This window comes from Triturus cristatus, chromosome 12 (genome assembly GCF_964204655.1).
Source record: "Triturus cristatus chromosome 12, aTriCri1.1, whole genome shotgun sequence".
Lineage (NCBI taxonomy): Eukaryota > Metazoa > Chordata > Amphibia > Caudata > Salamandridae > Triturus > Triturus cristatus.
The window spans coordinates 727,141,512-727,153,616 of NC_140595.1; the positions used below are offsets into that span (position 1 = coordinate 727,141,512).

Here is a 12,105-nt window from a genome sequence, read left to right on the forward strand (position 1 = left end):
ATGTATTATTGTGATTCAAATTGTGTTGCCTATTGCAATAAACTGTAACTATGACCTGCAAAAGTCAATTGCCTATTGCAAAGTATTTAACTAAAGCATCTCATTCTGAGAAAGTATATTTTGATACCTATTGTTGGTTCTAAAATAAAACAACAATATCTTTTGTATGCAAACCAATGGCCTAGAGTTCAGTTCTTGAGTGTGTGAGACCATTTGCTGACTGAGTGTGTACAACAAATGTTTTACACTGTACTCTGATACTGCCTTACTGCTCGGCAAGCTACCACTTTAGAGAGTAAGGTTATATCTAACTTTAGCCTCTGCCAAACCTCTGGGGACTGGGGACTCTGTGCACACTGTACCTATTTGGGAACAGTATATACAGAGCCACTTTCTCACAGTAGTGATAAAGTGATTAGAGTCCTAAGGCTAACATAAAGATACAACAAAACGTGAGGTGAAAAGCAAAAAGGTTGCTGGTAGGCCACCTTAAGGATGCCAGGTCTAACAAACACTGAACTAAGGATAACATGAGTAAAACATCAGGTTTCTCTACTGCATTTGGTGAGACAAGTGGGCCTTCTTTTATCTTCCATTCAAGCAATCTTTGACAGACCCCTTTATTATAGAGCTTTTCAAGGATTAAAGATAAGGCACTTACAAAGGAGTCCCAAATACTCAGAGATGGTTGACTTCTGTAATATGGGTCGTAGACTAAAAGCAGCGCAAAAACAGAGTGCAACAGGGTCCAAAAAACTTGAGTGCCACAAGAGAGTTTGAATGCAAGCGTATCCTTTTACAGATCCAGAGATATACTCATGCAATTTTTGTTTTTAGGACAGAACGTGCATGATGAAAAAAACATTGTTTTTAAAAAGCGCATTGCAGAATATCAGTACTTTGATGTGGGAAAACTTCAAAACTTTCAAACAAAATATTTGTAGGCAGCTTACAGCAAGTTGTTGTGGCCGAGTGGTTAAGGCGATGGACTAGAAATCCATTGGGGTATCCCCGCGCAGGTTCGAATCCTGCCAACAACGAGAATCTTTTTATTATCGGCTACAATTTCAGAAGTTAACCTTTAGTATTTCTTCCATTTCAGTTTTATAAATAGGTGGCTTATTTTTGTGTCACTATTGCCTCTCCACATATTTGTTATCGCTACCTCTTTCATGTCTTTGCTACACCTCATTCCTACTTTAGCACTGGTGTAAACGCTTCAAATTATTATACCGTTGCTCTCTCATTCATACCTGCGCATGCACTTGAAAGTTACTTTACCAATAAAAGACGCAAAGAGAGAAATAGAACAAAAGTGCTGGCTGGATTGGCAAACACACTTCATAAAACTGCATTTTCTTTTTTATTCTCCCCCGTGTTACATGCTTAACCTCCCCATGTGTAATTTCTCTTAACCTGCTGTCCCAGGAAGAGAATTTCATGTACAGGCTCTTTCTGTGTTTTTTCCCTAGTCTGTCTTTCCCATTTCTTAGCTGTGTAACTGTTCCTTTACGCGCTCTATTTAAACGCCATCAATCTCATTTGAGCTCCTTGCTCCCGCTTCTGTTTTCTCCACCTCTCATACTGCCAGTTCTCTCTTTCTCTGTGGTTGGTGGCTACTTTCCTGAGCTTCCGAAGCCACGTGGTTCCTGCCTCTTGTTGTCAGACTTGAATTGGAAAAGGAACCATATTAACAAGCCTTTACCACTCACACACGGCGGAAGTTTATACTTTAATTCAGTGAGCTAAGAAAAGCGTGTTGTGGGTCCCCTACGAGCCATTGTGCTTGCTTCATCATCATTTGGCACCAGTCATTAGCCGCAGCTCTGCTAATGAGCCACTGAGGTCAGTTTCAATATTTACTCAAAAACATAACCATGCAGCCCACCCCTCAACTGTGTATTTATCTTGCTTTTCTGCTGTTCGTGTGATTAGCTGGGAGGAGCTCACGGCGACATCCTCCCTATAAAAGTGTAGATGGATCACTCTCTAACTCTTTCTTGCTTCACATACAAATGGCTTGAAAGGTGCAGGGAAGATGCAGGTCTAATAGACAGAATAGAAGGCCTGTGCCAGGTGGGTTTCTCTGCATTGGTGTCCCATCACAGGTCCGCAAGTGTAATGTGTGATCTTTGACTCCTGGCATTTCACAAGCAGGCGGCCAGGAAACGGTTTCAGCCTATCAACCACTGAGGAGACGCAGCCTCTGAATGAGGAATGAGGAAGCAATGAATACATCCAGCCTATCACAGGAACAGCCCTGAGTGTTCCGAATTATAAATTCTCCATGTCATTGTATGTCGTTGAGCCCAAGTAGCTCGCCGTGATCGTATAGTGGTTAGTACTCTGCGTTGTGGCCGCAGCAACCTCGGTTCGAATCCGAGTCACGGCATTGTGGTTGGCAATGTCACGGCAGTTGGGTGTTAATTTTACAGAATTAGCAAATGTACCAGTGGTTTTTGTAAAATGTCTATTAAAAACAGATCCTTTCAAATATTTAAACCATCTAACAACAAATGATTTAAACTCGCATGATTATAAGCTGTAGCTATAATGTATTTACTTACATAAATTATCGTTCTTGAACCTATTGGGGGTGGAGGGGGAGCGGAGCTCACCCCCCAGGTGCAGTTGAGTGACCTGTGTTGTGGCTCTCTAGAGGGAAGGCACAAATTTTGCTGTCACCCAGCCCAATCCAGACGTGTATTGGGGCCAGGTTTCAGGCAAATAGAGCAGTAAGTGCAGAGACATGTTCACTCTCTAAAAGTGGCATTTCTAAAATAGTAAAGTTAAATCCAACCTCACCAGTAAGTAGGATTTTCAATAAATAAATAAAGCTACTCCTCTCCGATATGGAATTACCAAATAAAAAGTATAGGGGAATACACAGAGCTAACCTATGAGAGGGGTAGACCTCACAGTAGTGAAAAATGAAATAGACTGTTTGGTACTTACAGGACACGCGAACCACCAAAGTACATATCTTATTTTTTACTTACATAGCATCATGCACCTAGGACTACCTAGGGCCTACCTTAGGTGTAAATTATATGTAATAAAAGGGGAGTTTAAGGCTTGGCAAGTAGGCTGGGACTCCCCTGGGAGACCCCTGAGTCTATGCCCAGAACCATAACTCTGCCAGTCGAGTACTTACCTAAAAGCCGATAACTCACTTTTCTTCCATAGGCTAACATTGAGTGGTTTCACTTGGAAATTCTTCTAAGTGGTGTGGAGTTTTGGAACTTTAAAATATTCATCTAAAATCAGCCGAACAACGAATTCTGATTTACTCACCTGTTATCAGGAGAGACCTCAGTGCTGCATCTTGGAGCTCAGTACTGACCCTGAAAAGTAATTTTAACCGTACTTACCAGTAACTCGAATTTCCTTCCATGGGATATCATTGCCTGCTTTTTGCTGAAAATTTTCTAAGTGTCGATTTTTGAAACTTACAAATATTCTTTAAAAATCGTACCAACTGTGAAAACGTAATTGTTTACCTGTTTTAGATAGATGTCCCAGTACTGAGCCTAGGAGCCCAGCACTGGATTACAAAAGTAACGAGAACGTACTTTACCCGTAACTTGAATTTTCTTCCATAGGAAACCATTGACTGTTTTTCTGTGAAATTTCTTCTAAGTGTTGATTTTGCAAACATGTAAATATTCCTTAAAAATCGCCTGTATAACTTAAACGCAGTTTCTCAACTGCTTACAGGTGGTACAGTAGTGCTGAATCTAGGATCCAACACTGACCTTGAAAACGTAACCATAACCCCACTTACCTGCTAAGTGAATTTCCTTCCATAGGATAACATTGGTAATTTGATCAGCAAAAGTTTCTAAGTGTCAACTTTTAAAATAGCAAAATATTGCTTAAAAATCACAACCGTAACTAAAACGAATTTACTCACTTGTTTCCAAGAACTGTCCCAGGACTGAATCTAGGATCCAGTCCTGGATTTAGAAAAGTAATCCTGAAAGTAATTAATTGCATATAACTTAAAATTCCCATTGAGCTCAATGTATTATTGTGATTCAAATTGTGTTGCCTATTGCAATAAACTGTAACTATGACCTGCAAAAGTCAATTGCCTATTGCAAAGTATTTAACTAAAGCATCTCATTCTGAGAAAGTATATTTTGATACCTATTGTTGGTTCTAAAATAAAACAACAATATCTTTTGTATGCAAACCAATGGCCTAGAGTTCAGTTCTTGAGTGTGTGAGACCATTTGCTGACTGAGTGTGTACAACAAATGTTTTACACTGTACTCTGATACTGCCTTACTGCTCGGCAAGCTACCACTTTAGAGAGTAAGGTTATATCTAACTTTAGCCTCTGCCAAACCTCTGGGGACTGGGGACTCTGTGCACACTGTACCTATTTGGGAACAGTATATACAGAGCCACTTTCTCACAGTAGTGATAAAGTGATTAGAGTCCTAAGGCCAACATAATGATACAGCAAAACGTGAGGTGAAAAGCAAAAAGGTTGCTGGTAGGCCACCTTAAGGATGCCAGGTCTAACAAACACTGAACTAAGGATAACATGAGTAAAACATCAGGTTTCTCTACTGCATTTGGTGAGACAAGTGGGCCTTCTTTTATCTTCCATTCAAGCAATCTTTGACAGACCCCTTTATTATAGAGCTTTTCAAGGATTAAAGATAAGGCACTTACAAAGGAGTCCCAAATACTCAGAGATGGTTGACTTCTGTAATATGGGTCGTAGACTAAAAGCAGGGCAAAAACAGAGTGCAACAGGGTCCAAAAAACTTGAGTGCCACAAGAGAGTTTGAATGCAAGCGTATCCTTTTACAGATCCAGAGATATACTCATGCAATTTTTGTTTTTAGGACAGAACGTGCATGATGAAAAAAACATTGTTTTTAAAAAGCGCATTGCAGAATATCAGTACTTTGATGTGGGAAAACTTCAAAACTTTCAAACAAAATATTTGTAGGCAGCTTACAGCAAGTTGTTGTGGCCGAGTGGTTAAGGCGATGGACTAGAAATCCATTGGGGTATCCCCGCGCAGGTTCGAATCCTGCCAACAACGAGAATCTTTTTATTATCGGCTACAATTTCAGAAGTTAACCTTTAGTATTTCTTCCATTTCAGTTTTATAAATAGGTGGCTTATTTTTGTGTCACTATTGCCTCTCCACATATTTGTTATCGCTACCTCTTTCATGTCTTTGCTACACCTCATTCCTACTTTAGCACTGGTGTAAACGCTTCAAATTATTATACGGTTGCTCTCTCATTCATACCTGCGCATGCACTTGAAAGTTACTTTACCAATAAAAGACGCAAAGAGAGAAATAGAACAAAAGTGCTGGCTGGATTGGCAAACACACTTCATAAAACTGCATTTTCTTTTTTATTCTCCCCCGTGTTACATGCTTAACCTCCCCATGTGTAATTTCTCTTAACCTGCTGTCCCAGGAAGAGAATTTCATGTACAGGCTCTTTCTGTGTTTTTTTCCCTAGTCTGTCTTTCCCATTTCTTAGCTGTGTAACTGTTCCTTTACGCGCTCTATTTAAACGCCATCAATCTCATTTGAGCTCCTTGCTCCCGCTTCTGTTTTCTCCACCTCTCATACTGCCAGTTCTCTCTTTCTCTGTGGTTGGTGGCTACTTTCCTGAGCTTCCGAAGCCACGTGGTTCCTGCCTCTTGTTGTCAGACTTGAATTGGAAAAGGAACGATATTAACAAGCCTTTACCACTCACACACGGCGGAAGTTTATACTTTAATTCAGTGAGCTAAGAAAAGCGTGTTGTGGGTCCCCTACGAGCCATGTTGCTTGCTTCATCATGATTTGGCACCAGTCATTAGCCGCAGCTCTGCTAATGAGCCACTGAGGTCAGTTTCAATATTTACTCAAAAACATAACCATGCAGCCCACCCCTCAACTGTGTATTTATCTTGCTTTTCTGCTGTTCGTGTGATTAGCTGGGAGGAGATCACGGCGACATCCTCCCTATAAAAGTGTAGATGGATCACTCTCTAACTCTTTCTTGCTTCACATACAAATGGCTTGAAAGGTGCAGGGAAGATGCAGGTCTAATAGACAGAATAGAAGGTCTGTGCCAGGTGGGTTTCTCTGCATTGGTGTCCCATCACAGGTCCGCAAGTGTAATGTGTGATCTTTGACTCCTGGCATTTCACAAGCAGGCGGCCAGGAAACGGTTTCAGCCTATCAACCACTGAGGAGACGCAGCCTCTGAATGAGGAATGAGGAAGCAATGAATACATCCAGCCTATCACAGGAACAGCCCTGAGTGTTCCGAATTATAAATTCTCCATGTCACTGTATGTCGTTGAGCCCAAGTAGCTTGCCGTGATCGTATAGTGGTTAGTACTCTGCGTTGTGGCCGCAGCAACCTCGGTTCGAATCTGAGTCACGGCATTGTGGTTGGCAATGTCATGGCAGTTGGGTGTTAATTTTACAGAATTAGCAAATGTACCAGTGGTTTTTGTAAAATGTCTATTAAAAACAGATCCTTTCAAATATTTAAACCATCTAACAACAAATGATTTAAACTCGCATGATTATAAGCTGTAACTATAATGTATTTACTTACATAAATTATCGTTCTTGAACCTATTGGGGTGGAGGGGGAGCGGAGCTCACCCCCCAGGTGCAGTTGAGTGACCTGTGTTGTGGCTCTCTAGAGGGAAGGCACAAATTTTGCTGTCACCCAGCCCAATCCAGACGTGTATTGGGGCCAGGTTTCAGGCAAATAGAGCAGTAAGTGCAGAGAAATGTTCACTCTCTAAAAGTGGCATTTCTAAAATAGTAAAGTTAAATCCAACCTCACCAGTAAGTAGGATTTTCAATAAATAAATAAAGCTACTCCTCTCCGATATGGAATTACCAAATAAAAAGTATAGGGGAATACACAGAGCTAACCTATGAGAGGGGTAGACCTCACAGTAGTGAAAAATGAAATAGACTGTTTGGTACTTACAGGACACGCGAACCACCAAAGTACATATCTTATTTTTTACTTACATAGCATCATGCACCTAGGACTACCTAGGGCCTACCTTAGGTGTAAATTATATGTAATAAAAGGGGAGTTTAAGGCTTGGCAAGTAGGCTGGGACTCCCCTGGGAGACCCCTGAGTCTATGCCCAGAACCATAACTCTGCCAGTCGAGTACTTACCTAAAAGCCGATAACTCACTTTTCTTCCATAGGCTAACATTGAGTGGTTTCACTTGGAAATTCTTCTAAGTGGTGTGGAGTTTTGGAACTTTAAAATATTCATCTAAAATCAGCCGAACAACGAATTCTGATTTACTCACCTGTTATCAGGAGAGACCTCAGTGCTGCATCTTGGAGCTCGGTACTGACCCTAAAAAGTAATTTTAACCGTACTTACCAGTAACTCGAATTTCCTTCCATGGGATATCATTGCCTGCTTTTTGCTGAAAATGTTCTAAGTGTCGATTTTTGAAACTTACAAATATTCTTTAAAAATCGTACCAACTGTGAAAACGTAATTGTTTACCTGTTTTAGATAGATGTCCCAGTACTGAGCCTAGGAGCCCAGCACTGGATTACAAAAGTAACGAGAACGTACTTTACCCGTAACTTGAATTTTCTTCCATAGGAAACCATTGACTGTTTTTCTGTGAAATTTCTTCTAAGTGTCGATTTTGCAAACATGTAAATATTCCTTAAAAATCGCCTGTATAACTTAAACGCAGTTTCTCAACTGCTTACAGGTGGTACAGTAGTGCTGGATCTAGGATCCAACACTGACCTAGAAAACGTAACCATAACCCCACTTACCTGCTAAGTGAATTTCCTTCCATAGGATAACATTGGTAATTTGATCAGCAAAAGTTTGTAAGTGTCAACTTTTAAAATAGCAAAATATTGCTTAAAAGTCACAACAGTAACTAAAACGAATTTACTCACTTGTTTCCAAGAACTGTCCCAGGACTGAATCTAGGATCCAGTCCTGGATTTAGAAAAGTAATCCTGAAAGTAATTAATTGCATATAACTTAAAATTCCCATTGAGCTCAATGTATTATTGTTATTCAAATTGTGTTGCCTATTGCAATAAACTGTAACTATGACCTGCAAAAGTCAATTGCCTATTGCAAAGTATTTAACTAAAGCATCTCATTCTGAGAAAGTATATTTTGATACCTATTGTTGGTTCTAAAATAAAACAACAATATCTTTTGTATGCAAACCAATGGCCTAGAGTTCAGTTCTTGAGTGTGTGAGACCATTTGCTGACTGAGTGTGTACAACAAATGTTTTACACTGTACTCTGATACTGCCTTACTGCTCGGCAAGCTACCACTTTAGAGAGTAAGGTTATATCTAACTTTAGCCTCTGCCAAACCTCTGGGGACTGGGGACTCTGTGCACACTGTACCTATTTGGGAACAGTATATACAGAGCCACTTTCTCACAGTAGTGATAAAGTGATTAGAGTCCTAAGGCCAACATAATGATACAGCAAAACGTGAGGTGAAAAGCAAAAAGGTTGCTGGTAGGCCACCTTAAGGATGCCAGGTCTAACAAACACTGAACTAAGGATAACATGAGTAAAACATCAGGTTTCTCTACTGCATTTGGTGAGACAAGTGGGCCTTCTTTTATCTTCCATTCAAGCAATCTTTGACAGACCCCTTTATTATAGAGCTTTTCAAGGATTAAAGATAAGGCACTTACAAAGGAGTCCCAAATACTCAGAGATGGTTGACTTCTGTAATATGGGTCGTAGACTAAAAGCAGGGCAAAAACAGAGTGCAACAGGGTCCAAAAAACTTGAGTGCCACAAGAGAGTTTGAATGCAAGCGTATCCTTTTACAGATCCAGAGATATACTCATGCAATTTTTGTTTTTAGGACAGAACGTGCATGATGAAAAAAACATTGTTTTTAAAAAGCGCATTGCAGAATATCAGTACTTTGATGTGGGAAAACTTCAAAACTTTCAAACAAAATATTTGTAGGCAGCTTACAGCAAGTTGTTGTGGCCGAGTGGTTAAGGCGATGGACTAGAAATCCATTGGGGTATCCCTGCGCAGCTTCGAATCCTGCCAACAACGAGAATCTTTTTATTATCGGCTACAATTTCAGAAGTTAACCTTTAGTATTTCTTCCATTTCAGTTTTATAAATAGGTGGCTTATTTTTGTGTCACTATTGCCTCTCCACATATTTGTTATCGCTACCTCTTTCATGTCTTTGCTACACCTCATTCCTACTTTAGCACTGGTGTAAACGCTTCAAATTATTATACGGTTGCTCTCTCATTCATACCTGCGCATGCACTTGAAAGTTACTTTACCAATAAAAGACGCAAAGAGAGAAATAGAACAAAAGTGCTGGCTGGATTGGCAAACACACTTCATAAAACTGCATTTTCTTTTTTATTCTCCCCCGTGTTACATGCTTAACCTCCCCATGTGTAATTTCTCTTAACCTGCTGTCCCAGGAAGAGAATTTCATGTATAGGCTCTTTCTGTGTTTTTTTCCCTAGTCTGTCTTTCCCATTTCTTAGCTGTGTAACTGTTCCTTTACGCGCTCTATTTAAACGCCATCAATCTCATTTGAGCTCCTTGCTCCCGCTTCTGTTTTCTCCACCTCTCATACTGCCAGTTCTCTCTTTCTCTGTGGTTGGTGGCTACTTTCCTGAGCTTCCGAAGCCACGTGGTTCCTGCCTCTTGTTGTCAGACTTGAATTGGAAAAGGAACGATATTAACAAGCCTTTACCACTCACACACGGCGGAAGTTTATACTTTAATTCAGTGAGCTAAGAAAAGCGTGTTGTGGGTCCCCTACGAGCCATGGTGCTTGCTTCATCATGATTTGGCACCAGTCATTAGCCGCAGCTCTGCTAATGAGCCACTGAGGTCAGTTTCAATATTTACTCAAAAACATAACCATGCAGCCCACCCCTCAACTGTGTATTTATCTTGCTTTTCTGCTGTTCGTGTGATTAGCTGGGAGGAGATCACGGCGACATCCTCCCTATAAAAGTGTAGATGGATCACTCTCTAACTCTTTCTTGCTTCACATACAAATGGCTTGAAAGGTGCAGGGAAGATGCAGGTCTAATAGACAGAATAGAAGGTCTGTGCCAGGTGGGTTTCTCTGCATTGGTGTCCCATCACAGGTCCGCAAGTGTAATGTGTGATCTTTGACTCCTGGCATTTCACAAGCAGGCGGCCAGGAAACGGTTTCAGCCTATCAACCACTGAGGAGACGCAGCCTCTGAATGAGGAATGAGGAAGCAATGAATACATCCAGCCTATCACAGGAACAGCCCTGAGTGTTCCGAATTATAAATTCTCCATGTCACTGTATGTCGTTGAGCCCAAGTAGCTTGCCGTGATCGTATAGTGGTTAGTACTCTGCGTTGTGGCCGCAGCAACCTCGGTTCGAATCTGAGTCACGGCATTGTGGTTGGCAATGTCACGGCAGTTGGGTGTTATTTTTACAGAATTAGCAAATGTACCAGTGGTTTTTGTAAAATGTCTATTAAAAACAGATCCTTTCAAATATTTAAACCATCTAACAACAAATGATTTAAACTCGCATGATTATAAGCTGTAATTATAATGTATTTACTTACATAAATTATCGTTCTTGAACCTATTGGGGTGGAGGGGGAGCGGAGCTCACCCCCCAGGTGCAGTTGAGTGACCTGTGTTGTGGCTCTCTAGAGGGAAGGCACAAATTTTGCTGTCACCCAGCCCAATCCAGACGTGTATTGGGGCCAGGTTTCAGGCAAATAGAGCAGTAAGTGCAGAGAAATGTTCACTCTCTAAAAGTGGCATTTCTAAAATAGTAAAGTTAAATCCAACCTCACCAGTAAGTAGGATTTTCAATAAATAAATAAAGCTACTCCTCTCCGATATGGAATTACCAAATTAAAAGTATAGGGGAATACACAGAGCTAACCTATGAGAGGGGTAGACCTCACAGTAGTGAAAAATGAAATAGACTGTTTGGTACTTACAGGACACGCGAACCACCAAAGTACATATCTTATTTTTTACTTACATAGCATCATGCACCTAGGACTACCTAGGGCCTACCTTAGGTGTAAATTATATGTAATAAAAGGGGAGTTTAAGGCTTGGCAAGTAGGCTGGGACTCCCCTGGGAGACCCCTGAGTCTATGCCCAGAACCATAACTCTGCCAGTCGAGTACTTACCTAAAAGCCGATAACTCACTTTTCTTCCATAGGCTAACATTGAGTGGTTTCACTTGGAAATTCTTCTAAGTGGTGTGGAGTTTTGGAACTTTAAAATATTCATCTAAAATCAGCCGAACAACGAATTCTGATTTACTCACCTGTTATCAGGAGAGACCTCAGTGCTGCATCTTGGAGCTCGGTACTGACCCTAAAAAGTAATTTTAACCGTACTTACCAGTAACTCGAATTTCCTTCCATGGGATATCATTGCCTGCTTTTTGCTGAAAATGTTCTAAGTGTCGATTTTTGAAACTTACAAATATTCTTTAAAAATCGTACCAACTGTGAAAACGTAATTGTTTACCTGTTTTAGATAGATGTCCCAGTACTGAGCCTAGGAGCCAAGCACTGGATTACAAAAGTAACGAGAACGTACTTTACCCGTAACTTGAATTTTCTTCCATAGGAAACCATTGACTGTTTTTCTGTAAAATTTCTTCTAAGTGTCGATTTTGCAAACATGTAAATATTCCTTAAAAATCGCCTGTATAACTTAAACGCAGTTTCTCAACTGCTTACAGGTGGTACAGTAGTGCTGGATCTAGGATCCAACACTGACCTAGAAAACGTAACCATAACCCCACTTACCTGCTAAGTGAATTTCCTTCCATAGGATAACATTGGTAATTTGATCAGCAAAAGTTTGTAAGTGTCAACTTTTAAAATAGCAAAATATTGCTTAAAAGTCACAACAGTAACTAAAACGAATTTACTCACTTGTTTCCAAGAACTGTCCCAGGACTGAATCTAGGATCCAGTCCTGGATTTAGAAAAGTAATCCTGAAAGTAATTAATTGCATATAACTTAAAATTCCCATTGAGCTCAATGTATTATTGTTATTCAAATTGTGTTGCCTATTGCAAT

General features: G+C 40.4%; 4 non-coding genes across 4 annotated transcripts; all 4 read left to right on the top strand.

Moving 5' to 3' along the window:
* The first annotated feature begins 958 nt into the window (after positions 1-958).
* Positions 959-1,040, top strand: TRNAS-AGA (transfer RNA serine (anticodon AGA)). Its single transcript has one exon. It is a non-coding gene; the product is annotated as a tRNA-Ser (tRNA).
* Positions 1,041-2,320: 1,280 nt separating this feature from the next.
* On the top strand, positions 2,321-2,392 carry TRNAH-GUG (transfer RNA histidin (anticodon GUG)). The gene has a single exon. It is a non-coding gene; the product is annotated as a tRNA-His (tRNA).
* Positions 2,393-4,980: 2,588 nt separating this feature from the next.
* Positions 4,981-5,062, top strand: TRNAS-AGA (transfer RNA serine (anticodon AGA)). Its single transcript has one exon. It is a non-coding gene; the product is annotated as a tRNA-Ser (tRNA).
* A 3,940-nt stretch (positions 5,063-9,002) lies between these two features.
* TRNAS-AGA (transfer RNA serine (anticodon AGA)) lies at positions 9,003-9,084 on the top strand. The gene has a single exon. It is a non-coding gene; the product is annotated as a tRNA-Ser (tRNA).
* The last annotated feature ends 3,021 nt before the right edge of the window (positions 9,085-12,105 follow it).